The sequence below is a fragment of the Telmatherina bonti genome (assembly GCF_933228915.1).
Source record: "Telmatherina bonti genome assembly, chromosome: 7".
In the NCBI taxonomy this organism is placed as follows: Eukaryota; Metazoa; Chordata; class Actinopteri; order Atheriniformes; family Telmatherinidae; genus Telmatherina; species Telmatherina bonti.
This window is the reverse complement of record NC_136625.1, coordinates 15,963,948-15,983,301: the sequence shown is the minus strand read 5'-3', so window position 1 is coordinate 15,983,301 and position 19,354 is coordinate 15,963,948.

Here is a 19,354-nt window from a genome sequence, read left to right as displayed (position 1 = left end):
GCTGGTCAGCCCTTCTCAGCACCGATGCAAGAGTTGCCATAGGTGCACAAGTCTTATTTTGGAAATTTGGATCAAGCTTGGAAGTGGAATAAGTTTTCCATTCCTATCCCTACTGGTTATACTGTCATGGTTCATGCTCTGCCAGGCTTCTGCTGATTGCTTCCTTAATCAAGTTCATTTGTTCCACCTTGGCCTCTCTGATTGCTTCCTCTTCTCACCTGTGCAGTGCTCTACTTAAACCTTCTCCAGATTTGCCTTCCCTTGTAGATTATCCACAGCATAGTACCAAGTTAGGATCCAGCATTTGTTTCAATATTCCAGTCTTGTTACTGACCACATTACCCTTGGTTTCCCTCGTCCACTGTGGATCTTTCTCACACTGATTATCTAGACACTGCTTTCTGCTCTGACCAATGACCTCTGATTCTTGCCTACTGCTTTGCATATATAACCTAACCTTCCCCTCTCTGTGTATAACCACTACCTGTTCTTTTGATTATGATGAATACTGGACTTATGCCATTGGTTTTTGTTTCTCTTCAGACTCCATTGCCAAGCTGTTTTGGGGGTTTTTTGCCTCCCAAGACCAGCAGTTTTCTGTTGAAATGTTCTTTTTGTGTGGCTGAATTTGAGTTTAAGATTCATTACAGATCCAGGGTTTGCTATCGGGGAAGCCCCTCACTGTTCTTGATGGGACAATGTCAACAGAGGTTGATTTAATCTGTCAGACACTCAATCATGGTACCGACGTCATCTCTTATTTGGTTCACATAGGACATTCCAGTCTTTGGCCTCAAAGCCCTCTTAAAGCACCTTCAGCTCTATTAGACTGGTTTGATTATCTATGAGCTTGGTTGATGCTGAATCATGGGCTTAAAGGGGGAAGTGAGATCCAGACTGCATTCTATGCTTCTTAAAGAAGAGCAGAAGGGGATTATACAGTTTTAAAATTAGCATAAAATTCCAACCTCTAATTTTCTCTGAAGTAGCCGACAAAAAAAATCCATAATGTTGCAGAAAGGGAGACAGTGAAATGTCCAGAGATTGCAAAGAATGAATGTAAACCACTACTGATCACATGCAGTTTAGTGCTCTTACTAGTACTGCTCTTGTCCTTCCAAACTTGACTAGACTTCCACTGATGCGCAATTCATCTGTTCATGGGTGTTGGTCAGTGTTTATCAAGTGCAGAGAACAGTGACTACATTTAAGCAGAAATGTAGTTTTATAAAAAGTCAGTTAATATTTTTATCTCCAATATGTAGCTCATTTTAGCAATGACTATTCATACATTTTTAATCCAGACTGTGGAAATTAGGCTCCGAATTTGACCCCTCTTTAGATGTACTAAAAGGACCGTCATGTTTCAATGCCTAAGGAGAAGGTGGAAGGGTTTAAGTACTTTGCTCAGAGCCCCACAGTGGTCATATAGATTATATAATTTTTATACAAATGTTATAGAAATGTAATAACACATCCGTTTTGTAACTACAATTTCTCTCGGGAAGTAATAGTATTTTTCATTGTATGTATTAAATAGTGTTGAAGCAGATTCAGAAGAGGTCACGTGTTTTCTGGACACATCCACTGTCAAGATAGTGGTGGGATTCTGTTGTTCCAGATTTTACAATAGAGTAGTGTAATGGGTGAGGACCTGGAAATTCAACCACACACAGGAATGTTAGTAGAAAAGAAAACAGCTTTATTAAAGCCAGGGGATGAGTCTTATAAGACTGGGCTGGTCCTTTGGATCAGAGGGAAGCTGAAACATCCACAAGGTCAGGGATCAGGCAATGGTCAGTATCCAGAAGCAAACGGGACTTATCAAGTCGACAGGCGTGGTTCAGAAGTCCAGAACAGGCAGGAAGGATCTGATGAGGGCAAGGCAGAAGGGGATATCCAAGCATCAAAACTGGTTTGCAGTCTAGACAGCAGTCAGAGAATGTGGGATTTCAACTGGGCAGGGAGCTATGCTGATAATCTGGTCGATTTGGAGAGAATGAGGTGAGGTTATAAAGTTGGAGACCAGATGGCAAAATAGGGAAAACCAGGTGGAATGAGTTGTACTGATTGCCACTCTGCCATGGTTTCCACTCTGACAATCAGATGATCCCAGGTGAACTGAATCCACTGATTAACCCGGCAGAGAACATGACAAGTAGTTTGTGCAAAACTTTTCTGTGTCCAGAAACTCCTTCCAAGACATCTGTGATCAGCTAAAAGTCATCCTTTCCAAAGAAAACACAATTTCTCATATGGGTATCCTGGTCCAAAAGTGGGTGGCAATCGCCATCTGGAAGCTATTGAGTATAGGACCATCAGCCATCTTTTGCCGGAAGGTCTGAGAACTGTGTCCAGGGTTTCTGTAATGCCAACATAAAGGTGCTTTTTCCAATGCAAATCAAGACTTCTGATGTGATGATATTATTGGATATTTCCACATTTTTTAAATAACTGGTGGAGAGCTTCCCAGTTTGTGTTAGAGCAGTTAGTAGCCATATTCCAATTACTGCACAAAAATCCTGGGATGAGTACAACCACAATGGATGACATTCAATTCTCTCACAAGCAGTGGTGGATGGGAAAATACTCTTTAGGAATGTGTGTATTGCTCAACACATTCACACAATTAAGAGTTATAATAATGTAATATATAACACATTTGCTCCTTGGTCAGCATCCTTATGCTCCAATCTTTAAAGCAAGACATCTTCAAGTTATGTGACTGTTGTTCTAGACAAGGAACAATAAGCATGCTTGAATTGTCAGTTCTGTGCACATACCAGTACAGTTTCCAGCTCTTTTGTGTTCTCTTAGTGGTTGATCATGACAACCTTTTTCATATTGTGTTTAAGATCAATATTAAATAGACTCAAGTTAATATTCTTAGTAACATTTTAATGAATTGGTTTGATGCTCTGAAAATGCCCTCCTTGTTGCAGCATTTCTACTTGAACTGGCTTTTAAAACTGATTCATATACTCTTTATTACCTTTTTGTATTAAGTCCAGATTTACATTCTAATATGAGATTGTATTAATGCACACAGCAGTGCATAGTGAAACAGTATCAGTATGCTGGTAAGGTAAACAGTCCCTCAGGCTTACTTTTTCCCCACACAGCCTCTCTAATGACCAAACTCAGCAAAAGGAGGGTTCTGTTGTGCTAACAGTAAAACTTCTGTCACAGAGAGGCTGAAAGAATGGCTCCCCTAATACTCTTCCCCCCCTTAATCTGGCTGTTCCTGTCTTAGCCAAAGAGATGAAAGGCATCAACAGGGAAGTTGGACAGCAGCCAGAGAGGAGCAAATGTACAAGGTTGCATGGAGCAGATAACGTATATGGAAAAAAGAAGATATGTGAAAGGGGGGCGGGGGTTGGGGGCAGACGGGTGTGAAGAAGAGACAGAGGGTCCAGCATAATTTTCATCTGTCTAAATGATCTTCTTAACACCAGCCTTTGCCAGTCATCCCTTCTGGATCTCTGGACCGGGGGTTAAACAGAGATTTAGGAGAAATTGAAGCAGCCTTTAAATACTTTCAGTCCCTCTTAAAAAAGCTTGGCTCTCCAAAAGATTTTATCTGTCAGATTTATATTCAGCTGCTGACTCCCAACCATCAACAACTGTACAAAATCATGAAAAAAAATCTGAGTTTTCTGCCTGTATAACAGGAAAGTTTTGTGTACCTTTCTGCTATTTGGGGAAAATACACAAAATGCTGTTGACTGCAGTAGAAAGGGGAAAAAAGCAGAACTATGAAAAAAACTATGTTCTATTTAGCTGAGGAAACTATTTGGTTTAGCTAAAGTTTAACAGAATTTGGGTGACTATAAATAACCACAGTAACAACACCTAATGAAGTTTCCAGTCAAGACAGGTTTGATTTATAGATAAGTGTTTATGATTTAATTACAGCAGACTAGTTTAAAAAAAACAAACAAACAATAGTTTTGTTTGCATGGAAGAATATTCTGTTTACTGGTTTTAGTATAAATAAGAAACATCTCTTATGATCTTTGCATGACTTGCACTTTGGCTGGTCTATAAATATTTCCTTCACATTTTATAATGACTATATATTAATGACTATAATAATTTTATATTTAAACCTTATATCCCTTCTTTTCCCACACTCCTGTCCTGTTTTCTATTAACAGAATGTATACATGCGCTGCATACACTGGATGTGCCATAAAGCATTTGGCAGTTGTTGCAGCATTGTAGTTTTATTGAGAATACTGTATGTGGCTTTATTCCTTAATATGATCTTAAGAAGATCTCATGCTGCTGACATGGCAATTTCCTATAATTTTGTCCACAGAGTGTCTTACTGGCCATTATTCCTCCTTAATCATTAGTGTAATGTCAATGACATAAAATATTTTAAAAATTCCACATACAATGTCTATAAACATATCAGCAATGAGCTGGTTATGTTTACACTGTATACTTTAAAACAGCTCTTTGTGGCACTAACTTTCATCCATAATTAATGGAAAGATGGTTGACGCTGGAACCCTTTGGTGACTATCCACTTAAATGAACTATTGTCTGTTATTATGGTTGTACAGTATAACAATAGCGATGAACACACCAGTAAATTATTTAACTTACTCATGGTGTTTTGACTTTAGTGAAACAACTACTTTAAGTATGTCACTGTGTGAACTGATTTACTTTGTTGTGTTAATTTGTCTTTGTTCTACATTCAAATGCATGCAAGCAACAGATGGTCATTCCTGTAAGATAAGATAAAACTTAATTTTTTGCTTGCACAAAAATTTGTACTGCAGTATCGAATTAAGTCATTTCAGATAAGACTACAGTCAGACCAAACAGAAACATATATCTATGTACCATGACAGTTTGGAAAAAAAAAAAAAACCCAAAAACCCCATCTGTATAGTTTTAAAACAGAACTTGTTCAAATTTTTTAGTTTTTTTAGGTTTTATGTGTACCCTTCAAAGGCTCTACAATGCTGTTCACAGCTAAAACAGAACCATTTCTAAAACTGTTTAAGGCTTTAGGGTTAAGAAAACCAAGTTTCTAAAGTAGTACCACTTTAATGCCAGGTGCTGGTATAGTCTGTCTTACACATTATCTTAAATTATGATGATAAAAACATTTTTGAAATTCCAATATTTTAAAATAGTCAGAATGCCATCCAATTAAAACAAAGAAGGTGGTCATTTGGCCTTTGAATATGACTTGTGACTGAACTACTGCCCTCACATTCATACACATTCATGGAAAAACTTTTGTTTTAAAAATAAAAAAGTTATGGTTGCTGTTACGGCCCAATGCCAGTCATCTAGCTCATCATTCCAACCATCATCACCTGGGGGATCTGATACACCTTTTCTTTCTTACTGGAGCTGCCCTCAGGCTGATGTGTGCTGGATGCTGATTGGTTGCCACACTCCCAACTACTCTTGATTGGCCGGACCTTCTCCTGAGCACCCGAATAAAGGCTGTCACCAACCTTCGTTCCTGGCAGCTGTGTTTTGGTTGAGCCCTGGTGCCACAGCTTGCCACTCCTTCACTGACTGTGAAGGAGACTGACTGTTTGGTGTTCGATTTGACGCTTTTGTGATTACTGCTGGGTTTGTGCCAGCTTTGGTTTATACTTTTGTTGTCGCGTTTGTTTGGTTGTTGATTTCTGACCTTTGAGGCTTTTGAGGACTAGTGGGTCCAAAATAAAGCCTTCATTTGCACATTTTCCTTGTTTTCTTTTGTTAATGTTGCCATCCCTGTTTACCCCTGGACAAACTCCATTGAGGGCCGTAACAGTTGCATCACAACAAAACTTTACTAAACATCTCATGGTTGACGTTAGTTCACATTACTTTTACTTGTTTAGGGTTGGAAAATAGTCACGATTAAGGCTAAAATTCTTTCCTTGTATGATGCTGTTACCACATTATTTTAGCTAGTACTTATCTAGTACCAGTAAAAGGCTGCATAATCCACTTTTACGTCCTTAGACCACAGACCGACAAACTAACAACCCGTGGGATCTATTCTGGGAGGTTTCAGTAGCATATTCATACTAATGCAAAAAAAAAAAATTGAATCAATCCAACAGAAGAATTTAAACATCAAGAAGGCTGACGTTTGACATTATAAGATGATCAAATGTAATCATATCTTGTTTATAGGCAGTATTCTTGTCATTAAGCATGGCTGTGTTTTTATGTGAAGCCAAAAACATAGCTGAATACCAATACTGTCTGTTCCTGTGATGTGTTAAAGGAATGAAGTAGAGAATGTGAAAACAAGACCACCCTCCTCCCTCCTTGCCTGGATGGTGTTGAAAGTCTCAATGAGGACTCTATCATCGCTACCCAGCAATTAAGATCTCGCAGATCAAAGCAGTCTAAATGAGCTAATCCTCAGAGAACCGCTGCTCTCTCCTCCTATCTTTTTTTTTTTTTTTTTTTTTTTTTTTAATTTTCCTGTCTGCCTCTTTCTCACCCTAGTTACTTCCTCTTGACTCATGGCACCATGTGCTGACTGCGCTTTGATGCTTGCCAGCAGTGGGTCTACTAAATGTAAAATGGTGAATAAACGTGCATTAATGGGTTACGCTTTCATATCCTTAACACCAATTTGCATAGTCTGGGGAGAATATTTTCCAAAGGTCTTAAGATGGAATTGATGATCACTAATCTGTAGCCATTTAATGCGATGCCCACAAATAGTACCACTAAAAAAAGTTGCCTAACATAAACCTATGAAGGTCAGATCAGCAAAGATATTTGATACAATGTTTGGTATACAAATAAGTCCAGGCCTGTGTTAAAACATATGGTGAAACAAGCCCTTTGTGAGCGGAGTGACTTAGAACCGGCAATGGCGTGAAAGCTAGTGACAGCTTTGAGGTCAATAGTTGTTCAAAGGAGCGTGACGCTGCTAGCTGCTTAGCAGGTCGGTCATTATCATAGAAAAAGCAGAGCATCTGCCTGAGACTCCCGGGGACAGGTTTAACAAGGTGGTACTGCATGTCATGGGGGTCTCTTTGGCAGGGCCTTTCTTTCTCTCATCCCTCCTGCTCCATCTTTCTTTCCAAATGTCTCTCTCCACCTCCATTCACTTCCTGCAGGTCTGCCAAACAAGAATGTCCGTGTTTTCTGCTGCTGCTTTCCATCAGGGAACCATTGTTTCATGGCAGCCCTTTGTGAGGAAGGCTTCTCCCATTTTATATATCTATTTTTTTTATTTTCTCCCCACTGTAACTTGATTCTCTTTGTTTCTTTGTGCCCCTTGTCTGCCTCTACACAGTCTCTCCTTGTGTCCCTGTCAGTCTCAGTCTTCAGCTGTATGCCTGTTTACTTTCAATTGCTTTGTTCCAGTTATTGTTTGAAGACATTGTTGCACCATCACCTGTGTCTCTCCTTTCTTCAGTCCTTGGATTGAAAAGTGCATCAGTCAACACTGTTTTTTGCTTCAGTTGGAAAGCAAAAATGATTGTGAAGATAAAGGCGAGGGAAACAGAGAGTTTGTTTTATTCTAATTAATTCTTTTGCATAAAACTGAGTTTATAACTGTAAATGAGCCAATGGTTTACCACTGTCTTATGTTTTATGACAAGATTGTGCTATTTAAGCTGTACAATCATGGTTATCTTTGAAAAGCCAAGATTCTATGGATTCGATATGACACTATAACCACTGTCATCCTCAGCTCTTCATCACTCCAGCTCTGCACAACTCATCCACTAGAAGGCTGTTGATCTTAAATACTTTTTTAAAATTTGGCTTTTAAAGGTACACACACAGACGGATCTTCAGTTTAATTGTAATTCTCAGACCTCATGTGATTTCAACTCTGTCAGTGTCACATTTCTGCTCTTGGCACCCAGGTTTATGTATAATGGGCATTCAGGAGAGACAATCTTCTAGACTGAAGGCAGAATAATTAGATAATGTTCAGATATACAGCTGAATGCCATAGTTGGTTAATTCAAGGCTAGAGCATTATGGATGGGGACAGTTTTTGCTCTTCCACAATCAGGGACCTATGGCATAAAGATCCAAACTCATGATAGAGAATAATACAGCAGTCTAGAAGTTATCAAAGAATAAAAAACTTAACAATTATTGTAAGATACATATATCATGTTTTTATGCAAATCTCTGAATTTTTCTTGGATTTAAGTTAACTAGAGAGGAGTTCAAATGTCTAATCATCCAACTATGTGAAACGCTCTCAAAATACCCTATTCTGTGCCATTCTGATGCAAAACACGATCATCCATTAACACTTTAATTAGCAGTACTGTATGGACATGCTTTCCATAGCCACAGTTACAACCATCAGCAGATATGCAGTCATTTGTTTAAATGTAACTAGTAGCTCTGTTATCCATGATAGACAATTTCTCCGGATGATGTCATTTTTGACACATTCTCCTGGTATGATAGGTAAGTCTTTTTAATGAGAGTAATTCAGGTCCAGGACCACAAAAAGGACAACATGGAAATAAAATATTTTCTTCTTAAAGTTAAAAAAAAAAAAAAACAGAACAGACTTGTTAATGTTATTCCTATTCTTTCCTCTTTTGTCTGTGGATAGTGTTGTGATACAAAAATACTTTTTAAAAAAATTTTTTTTTATTTTTCAACATGGTGTGAGGGGCTTTTCATGCCAATCCCGACCGGGGCTTATTTGCAATTTAGGTGTGGCACTGAAGGCCAGAAGTGCTGGACTTGGCTTTGGGAGAAAAAAAAAAAGACGAGAGCTGTGATCATGTGTGACAGTGAACGGGATTACCATCTGTAGCTGGAGAGCCGATTGCTGTCCTGGATTGTATTGAAATGAGAGGACATCAGATTGGTTTGTGGACGTGACAAGCAAGCAAAACTTTCTTTACAGCATTTGTTTGTCTACAACATACAAAACATACAAAGCTTGAAGCTGCCTTTTTCAAAGAAATATTTCCGTACCAATATAATAGTAGTTTTACAAAAACAGATGACATAAGATTGAAATGACATTTTTAACATCCTTCATTGGGGTGAGAACAGAGCGGAAATATGGCTCCCCTGATGGGTTCGTGGCAAATGCAGCGCAGTCGTGAGAGAAGGAGAAATCATTTCAATCATGTTCCAGCAGAGGCAGCTTAACTTTGTCTTTGTTCTGTCTATTGATTCAAGTGTACTCAGGCTCTGTGTGCCAAGCCAGCAGGCCACCCACCAGCTGCCCTTGCAATGTCAGAGATGTGAATAGCAGCATAAAGCCATGTATGACGTACTGCTCCAGCCTCTCCAGAAGTGCAACTTCCTGTCACACAAATGTAGCTGATAGACTTTTAAAAGTTGTATTTAAAAAGGTATTTTGGATAAAAAGAATATAAATCCTGTACAGGAATGAAACTGGCTAACTAATGTTGACTGCAATCAGTTGGAGATAATACAAAGTAACAACCTATATTTTAACCTATATAGTACCTATATTTATAACAATTTAATAGGTGGCAAAAATGTTTTTTTTAAAATAAAATATATAGAAAATGTACATTTTTATATAACATATAAAGTATAAATCACTGAGGATGGAGTTACATTCTATAAAATCCACACATAGAAATGCTTTCCTGTGGCTTTGGAAGTGCGTTCCGGTGGAAAGAGCCTGCTGCAGAACAAGCTCCTGTCACTGACTAAAACATCATGAAGTGGGTGTCCAGGATTGTTCTTAATTTGGACAACATCTTCCTCTCTTTGAGCGTCGTCTGGCGCATGTTTAAAAGACCTCAACCTCCTGAGAAAATAGAGGCGGTTTTGTTCTTTCCTGTAGATGTTGCTTGGTATAAACCAGCTCGTTGTCAATGTGTACACCAAGATATCTGCTGTCTTATACAAGGGATAGACAAGTTTGGTCATAGAGAACCACAGTACTGCAGGTTTGAGATGGATCAATGGATCAAACAGCTAATCAAGTTGTGTTTAGTGATTTCATATGAACCAGGCGTGTTGAACATCTAAACTTGCAGGACTGCAGCTTTCCAGGACTAAACTTGACCATCTCCAAATAGACCCATTGGATGGAAAAAGGATGCACATAATGTAGTTTGTCGGTCAGGTAAGTAACAATCCAGGACAATCTCATCCAGAAAAACATGCCTCACAGTACTTGCTGACTGGTACAGGAGGGTAAAGGTTGGTTTAAACAGGAAGTTGATTGAAACTTCAACAACAAATCTGGATTGGTACGTAATCTGAAGTAGACCAAGAAATGGTCTGTAAGTGACTCCGAGCTGTTCCAGGATGATGTGAAGTCAGTTCAATGGGTTTGCAGTCCTTTAAGCCACCGAGCTGTGCAGATTTACAAAGCAATGTGTCTTCCAGTGTGGGGATCATGCAGAATTAAACTCATTCTGAATACTTAGTGATGCAATCTGCAAAGCTGGGGGGAACAGGTCTTAAACATTGGGGCATCATCGGGAGCTTTAGACTTACCTGAGGGGAGTTCTATCAGCTGTCTTTGAACATGGTCAAAGGTGAAGGACACTGTGGAAGTGGCAGATGGGGAATGGGCAGGTGGGGGATGAACAGAGGTGTCAGGTTGAATAGTGAGGAGAGAGAAGTCAGAGGTGCAAATAGGAATCTCACTGGAGGTTGTGAGGTTGTAAGGAGAAGGGAGGAGGGGGAGAGACAATGCTATCTCCATATGCCTCACAAAATGCCTGCCTATCTGTCACCTCAAAACATCCCTGCAGTGTCTCACAAGCCATCTTGGACCATTTCCTTATCCTCCCTGTGGTCCCTGGCTGTTCTTTCACATGAAACACATATCCATGTTCAAGGGGGGGGGGGGGGGGGGGGGGGGAGCAGGAGTATGCATACTCGGTGTCTGCATGCAGAGGATCTGAAGTTCTTTTCTCTCTGGTGAGACAGCTCACGTACTGGGATAAGTTGCAAAGTGTGTTGTCCATGGTGATGTGTTTGAAGTTACTAAACATAGAAACAAATGCACTTGGTTGTTGTGTATGTGACAAGGCTATGGATGATGTCACATGCAGATGTAGGGTTGGCAAAGGTAGGAATATGAACAGCCATAATGATGACATCAGAAAATACTCTTGGTAGATAATATGATCTGAGTCCAAGAGCAGATAGTTCAATGTTAAGGCAACAAATGTGGTCTTTGATGGTGATTTGAAACATGTTACTTTACTCTTTGTTAGCTTTCAGCTTACCACTGGCAATGCTGCTTCTGTCACCAGGAACAGTCTGGAAGCCCTTGATTGAAACACTGTAATCGGGAATGTCTCAGTGGAGTCACATTCCCATGAAGCATGTTAAGCTATGCTACTGATATGCCTTCTGCCTTTGAGCAAGTGTTGTTAGTCCATTTTGATTGCTGGTAATCTCACATTCCCCATAATGAGAAGAAAAACTCTGCAAATGTTCTATTCTCTGTGAGCTTCTGTCATATCAACACAACTTTGTCCACATATGCATTTCACTTCTGTATCTATATGTTTTGTTTTAGATTTCAGCAACAATTGGAGCAAAACAGAGTGGTGATGCCGTCCTGTGACGACATGAGAATAATGGCTGCAGAGCTAACCAAGTGGTAAAAAGTCTGTTAATCAACCACCAGAGGTGATATCTTCAATAATTTCTCCTCTGGTGATAATAGAGTTTAACACAGAAAAAGCAATCATTAAGGGAAAAAAAAAAGTTTATGAAATGGGAAAACTCGCAACATATGTCTGCAGTTGGCAAATAGGCATCGATGGTAAACCTGTGATCAGTCTTGAACAAAACATTACATGAAACCTGTGAGAGACAACAATAAAAAGCAGTCCAGTTTAACACATTTTTGGTCAAAACATGACCCTATATGTGTTAATTCAGATCCTGATGCACAGCACCATGTGTTTGTCTAAATATTGTCACTTTCAGCTGAAAACAGTCAAATGTTAAAACAGAGGTTTCAAATGATGTAACCAGTGAACGTCATCATGATGGTTTTATGATGGTTGATGAAAATAAAAAGTGTCCTTGCAGTGTCAGATGTAACAGTGTTGAGCTTCCTCTGTACGATTCTTTGGATTGTTAGTAGGAGTTACTTAATATGCACACATATTTTCTTGAAGTTTAGGTACCCAGAGGTTGTCATTAATAAAATGTTACTTAGTTAACTGTAAGGAAGAAGCAGTTAGCTTGATTTAATAACCTTTTTAAGTAGAATAACATTTTGTGGACACTATTTTGCTCAATAGGAGATCAGTTTAGATTCAGTTTTGAAGGTTAATAAGATACTGTTATTCTCTGACCTACAGTTTTCTCTCTCTACCTTGCCATTCTTCCATCCATCCATGTGCTCCATCCGAATGACCGAAAAGGGTGTTTATCTCTTGAAGAAGGAATTTATCAATAACATTTAATGTGGTGCATGTTTTGTAAAACGTTACTTTATTTTTGTGCAAACTTAAATTGCTGCTTACATTTTGATTTTATTATCCTTATGCGAGAGGAAAACTGAGACCATATTTGCTGAATCTGAGTGGCTCATACATTAAAAAAACAACAAAAAAAAAGACTGATCAGATAAAGACAAACTGTTATGATGTTTACTAGGGATAAGAAGGTCATTGATTAGCTGCATCTTGTATGTATGTATGTATGTATGTATGTATGTGTATACATACATACTCTTGGGTTACACCATACTCTCTGGTTGCAAAGATGCTCAGTCGCTTCATAATTTCCGAATGCAAACCAAATTTACAGATTAGTTCTGCAACTTGTATTGTAACTTTACAGCAAGGCCTCCTCCCTTCATCTTTTCTCAAAAACTCCTTTTGAAGATCATTTTTACCAAACGGCAGTGGCTTGATTTCTCCACCAGGGAGAAAGATCATGTCGATCCTGTTTTCCTTTTTTTTTTTTTTTTTTTAATCAAACTGTGTTCCAAGAAGAGCTTAACATGAAACAAACAAACAAAACCTGTTTTTGACAAGTCTCTTATTGACTTTGAACAAATACGTAGGGCTATTTCACTGATGTTCTTTATTAAATCTAAATCTAAGATCTCAATTTTTCATACAGATCTATCTTTACCATGTTTCCTAGAATAGTTGACATTTAGTGAATGCAAACATTTTGCAAGAGGAGGTATAACTTTCTTCAAACAGAAGCTAACATTTGCAAAGAAACTTTCTGAACAAACAAACTGACAAGCAAGCAAATAAAATATAACGTAGCTTACAATTCCAGGCGGCAGGCAGCATTCGCTCATTGAGGAAAGCACTGCTTCTCAAAGAAGTATGTCTTTACGGAAAGTGCAGCTCTCTATATGTAGCCAGGCGCTCATTCTCTGCTTTGTTACAGTGACAGTTGAACCATGAGTTGAGTTTTGCTTAGTGACAGGGTCAAGAAAAACTTCTTCTTGCTTTGTAAATCTGCACAAAAACAGAGTTAGAAGTGAGAAAAAATATGAGAACTTGCATACCCTGACTTGAGTTCTCAGAAGCAAATGTAGATAAACATCCCTGAAAGTCATGACTTTCTGTAAATGGATGCTCTCATGATTTAAAACAGCCAGGGGAAGATCCATAAAGCAGGCCTTCTGTCCCTATTTTTAGCATTAGGATAATTAATATTCAAATGTTTTGGAGTATAAGAGTAGCAGGGAGATTCTATGGTGGCACTCCTTACAGATGCAGTAAATTACTGCTATTTACAGAACTGAATGACAGAAGTTTAGTTTTCTGTCCTGTAACAGCACCAATTTGTGTGTGAGCTCTGCTTCTGGGCTTCACATTGAGCAGAATATTGATATTGATTCACTAATAAGCTGAGTGCTCCAGATGTGTTGCTGAGCCTCCTCTTAGACACTGAATACCCCATGTCTTCTGTTATGTAACTTTGTGTTGGTGCCACCAGTGCTGACAGCGGCAGAACACAAGGACTTCTTGTGTCTAAAAGTGTCCTCCTGATACCCCCTCCTGGGTCTCAGTTATGAAAGGAGGAAGGACAAGGAATTGCTGTGACAGAACAGTGGGAAACACAACCAGTGAACAAAACCTGGTCTTTTCTTCATGCTCTGAATTCAATCCCTTTAGAAATAAACTTGGATAAAGCAAACATAACAGACATGACTGACAGCTATATATTCTCTTTACATATCTGAAAAAGGAGTGGGAGGAAGTAAAAACTTATATTATCCCACCCCCATCTTTCATTCATTCATTCGCCTAACTGCTTAATCCGATGAAGGGTCGCGGGGAAGCTGGAGCCTGTTCCAGCAGTCTTTGGGTGAAGGGCAGGGTACATCCCTCACACACACTCCTAGGGGCAATTTAGAGTAACCAATTAACCTAACATGCATGTCTTTGGATGGTGAGAGGAAGCAGGAGTACCCGGAGAGAACCCATGCATACACAGGGAGAACATGCTAACTCCACACAGAAAGGCCACTGTCCAGATGAGGATTGAACCAGTGACCTTCTTGCTGTGAGGCCACAGCGCTAACCACCATGCCACTGTGCAGCCCCACCCCCATCCTCATGAGTCATTATAATATATCTCTTGTCTTCCTGTCAATAGCATTATATTTCTAATGATATATCATTATCTGTAGCCTGAACAACAATGTTCTATAACATAACTATAAGACAGATCACACCAAACTTAATAGTAACACCCAGTAATAATTAAACATCCTCCTCATTTATATACCTCATAAAAATAATGTCTTTATATTTGTATTAAACTGAGCTATCTTTGGACCTTTTTGCTTCATGCTGAGTTTTAACTTTATGCTTTTACTTACAAAAACAAACCAAAAGGAATCAATAGCTTTAAACATTTCACTACTCAGTTTGCTCTTGAAGGAATTTATCCTTTTTTTTTATAGCTCCAAAGTGAAAGTTTTTCATTATAAACAATGACAACATAATATTGTAACGTTAAACGGACCAACAACCAAAACAAACGAACAAAAAAATATGTAGAGCTCATAGGCTGCAATTTCATTTTCATTATCTTAATCAGTTAAGAGAGAAGGTTTTTTTTTTTTTTTTTTTTTTTTTTTTTTTATGGTTTACATCAGCTGTCATCCTAAAACTACCGGAAAGCCCAGGATTTCAGTATTCTGCAGTTCGTTTTTATGAACTGCATGGCATGACATCCCGTTTCGAAATGATTAACCCATTCTCACTTCCAACACATCACATATGAACTCTTGGTCTGAAGTCTACTGTGATTTTGAATGCAAAGAATAAGTAACGCAGTCTGGTTGCCTTCACAGAACATGTTTCCATGGCGATGTGGAAAATGCCAGTGAAACTTTCTAAATTATAATGCCAACACTGTAGATTAACATGTGCCTGTCTTTTTTTTTTTTTTTTTTTACTACTGGCATGACTGATGTATCACTTAAAGATCCAAAATGAGCATGTTTCAATATGCAGCTGGTCCCTGTGCATCCGGAAGGAATGGTAAAGGAGTATGTGGAAACCTAATAAGAAAGACTTCACAACAACTGTCCTTGTTGAATCGGGAATGAGAATATGTGGAGATGGCTGATCCTCAAGTGCTTAAAAATGCATGCTATGCAAACTGCAGATATCATTTATTGTAAAGGTTGGTTAGTGTCACTCCAGCTCTACTACAGTGAAAGGGGATTATAATATAATATAAAATGAACAGAACCAAACACATCTCCCTCTGAAGTGGGTGATTTTAAGGTTATTGTGGGAGCGTACTAACAGGTCTGGGTGTGTTGTTGTGTCCTCAACTAAAATGACAAAGTCAACACATAAACCGGAAAGGAGGATTACAATTCAGCCACAAAGCTGGTGGAGTCTCACAAAAGTCTTGGCAAGATTTCTTATTGCAAACATGTTTTACATATCAAATTTGAGATGAGAGAAGGAACACGATTAATGAAAATGTGCAGGAGGTAATGGTAATGTTAAGAAAACCACTGTTTTTAGACTGCAGCAGGATTAAAAGAAGAGTCCGCGATACTTTGTGGCTGAAGAAGAATACTAACATTCTCCAAGAGGAAAATCGTGTGTCATTGCAAGCTCATGCTAGCTTTGAAAAAAGGGTTTTATTTTAGTCTTGATGAGAGGCTTTGCATTTGATGGAAGGTACACATTGCCTTATATCAACTGTGAAACACGGTGGTGAAAGCATTATGATTTGGGACCATTTTACTGCATTTGAACGAGGACAGTTTCATCATTAATGGAGCAGTGAAGTCTGAAGGCAGGTTGTGATGAAAAATTTAACCTCCAAAATAAAAAAAAGCCACTTTCCTGCATGTTTTAGATGGTTCCCTGCTCCAACACACCTTATTCAAATAACATAAATGTAATAACTTGGAGATAAGTCCTATGCAAAGAGAAGGCAGAGCTCCACAATGAGGACAGTTTTGGTGCAGGATCCACTCTTTGGCCACTTCCACCATAGGGCAGGAAGAAACAAACTTTACCCACCCCAACCCCACCAAATACCCCCACCTGAAACACAAGCAGGAGAAGAAGACAAAAGGACAAAGATGAAAATTAATGTTTGACCCTGAATATAATGAAAACTAAACTGCAAGAATCTCAATTCCACAATGGTAACTGAAACCAACCAAACAAAAATGAAACAAACAAAAAACTAAAACTGGTGCATTGTCATGTCGTGTTGACATCAGTAAAAAGATCAAATAAACACAACATTTAGCTTAAGATCTGATCATTCAAGTACACATACTTAGTGAGCCTATAACATAGTCATGAATAATTTCCATATGAAAAATCAACAGATTTTGCCAGACCGCTTGTTTGTCAGTGCACTCAATGCTATTTAAAGCATGATCCAAATGGGAGTTATAACACCGGTGGCTGATTTGTCAGTTCTTTTTATTAAGCAAAATCCTTGATGGAGTTTCAGAATGCAACTTACTTTAAGAAGTCATGGATTCTTCTTGCTGTATGGTGGAGATGGCCTGAGACTGGAACCTGTGCAGGAATGATCTGCACAGTGAAGCTCTGCAGCCAGACTGTCTTGGATTAACTTGTGTTTGCAAAACTTGCAAGACAAGTTTCTTCTATGGGAAGCCGGAGCCGAGTTGATTGATCACACCCCCATTTACTGATGGCAGCCATGAATAAAATAATTCGTATATCAATTCTTTAATGTACCACTATGTAACTTTGACACGTTTTCAAGGCGCAGTAACATTTGTTCTGTACACTCCTGGAGCTCAGCAGCTCCCCGAGACTCCGCAGTTTATAACTTTTTCTTTCGGGAGGCTGCATCACTGAACATTTCGTTTCATATGCGAGCAACTGGATGTCAACCTACTGGCTAAATATTCAAAGAAATGCAAGAGGACATTACTGGAGAAAATGGGGAAAAAGAGAGAAAGTGACAAAGTGACAAAGCAAGAGATAAGATGAGTCAACATCTGACTGACTTTCAGGCTGGAGAGAGCTCAGAGGAAAGAAAGCATGCTCAATAGATACTAAAGTCGAGCTAGTGTGCATTCCACTGAGAAAATCTGCCAAAGATCTGTAGCTCTTCCATAGTTTTTCTTTAACTATAAGTACAAAAAATAAAGAAAAAATAAAGGATGGATCTTTGAGAGTAAAACAAAATATAATAACAATAAAAGAAACTGAGACGATTGCTGCGTTGCTTTATTATTGTCAGCCTTCAAAACAAATGTCACACTTTTATGTCTGTGTTTAAGAATGCATCCGTCAGCTTCAAACCCTGTTAACTTGGATTTCAGATTTCTGAGATACACCTGGAGTAAGGATTTCACCCCTGTCCTGGTCTGATAGAACTTATAAACTGGTTTTGATGGTCAGAACATGCACAAAGGTGGCGATCACCCAGAATGATTTGTAAGTCTTTAAAAAGCCCAATGCACACAGATGTGACTAAATTATTATTTTTACATGAAATTAATGGACAATCATTTAGTTGCTTCTTTTGTTTTCTCTTTCAGGTGATCATACACTTTTGTTTTCTACCAAAAAATGTCAAAGATGCTTAAGCAATAATATCCATCCCCTGCTCCTGATTTTACACAGTGGAATGACGCATTTCAGTCACGTTATCGTAGTTTCCAAAACATGACTTCCTGTTAAAAAAAAGGCTTCTCTTTTCCATCACAGACAGTGTCATTTAATGAGAGGCACTTACATTAAACTCTTGCACATTTAGGTGTTTCATGACAACCTCGGGAGTAAAATTAATCTCTCAAATGAAATTGGTCTCAGTTCTCAATATGTCACTCAGTGGGATGTGACTTCATTTCTATTCATTGACCCTCCATGAATTAAAGCTCATTTCCTGAACGTGCAGCTTTGTGGTGGCTCCCGCAGCGGGATGCAGGCTTTCAACTGCACCAGCTCAGGGAACCTTCCCCTCTTTCCATTTGATTCAAGGATTAGATGTGATTACAGATTTGAGCTGGACAACCTTCTGCGAGAGCCATGCAATCTCCTCCCCTCTTCTTGTAAAAATTTACATATCATTGATGGGATTTTTTTGGCTCGAGATACCTCAGATTCTCCAGCGTTTCATGAGCACAACAGGGATGTAGTACAGCACAGGCTGATATATTATCAGCAACCTGTGCTCCAGTAAAATGGTCAATGATGGCAATTGACAGGTTTTTAGAAATCCTTTAAAATGACATTCAGCTATTGTCACTGGCTTGCACCAATTACAAATCACACACAAATTCATTCTACACATCTTGTCTCCAATGTCATGTTACTACCTAATAAAATTACAACTTTTCAACAACAAGACAGACATTTTTTTTCTTTTGCGCTTTGGTGGAAGTGTATTGTGTGAGTGCGTATGTAAACATAGTTCTGACAGCAGCTCTCCAATGAAGAGAACCATGTGCCACACAAGCAAAACAAAAACATAACACAACCAGTCTCCTTATCCACCCATAATCCACATCTACTGTAGGACAGGTTGGCAGCAATAGAAAACAAATAATACATCTTTTTGTTTTTTGCGTCGTCATGAAAATATCTGTTTTATACAAAATTAAATACAGTTACAGTATATTACAACTTTTTCCCCCCTCATACAGATGAGCTCAAGCAAGACCATAAGCTTCTGAAAAAGAAAAGACAAGACTGGAACCTGTTGGGGATCGATCAATAGCAATACACGTGTAGCATTTAGCAAAACAATGGACACCCTTCATCAAAGTAAAGAAATCACCAGGGTCACTAAAGCACAGGGGGGGGGGGGGGGGGGTGAGGAAGTGCATTAATGGAGGGAAGCAAGGAAGGGGAAGAAGAACAGGGTGACGATTTAAGAAAGGAGGCAGTGAGGCGAGATGTTTTACGATGTCTCTGTCCACACTATT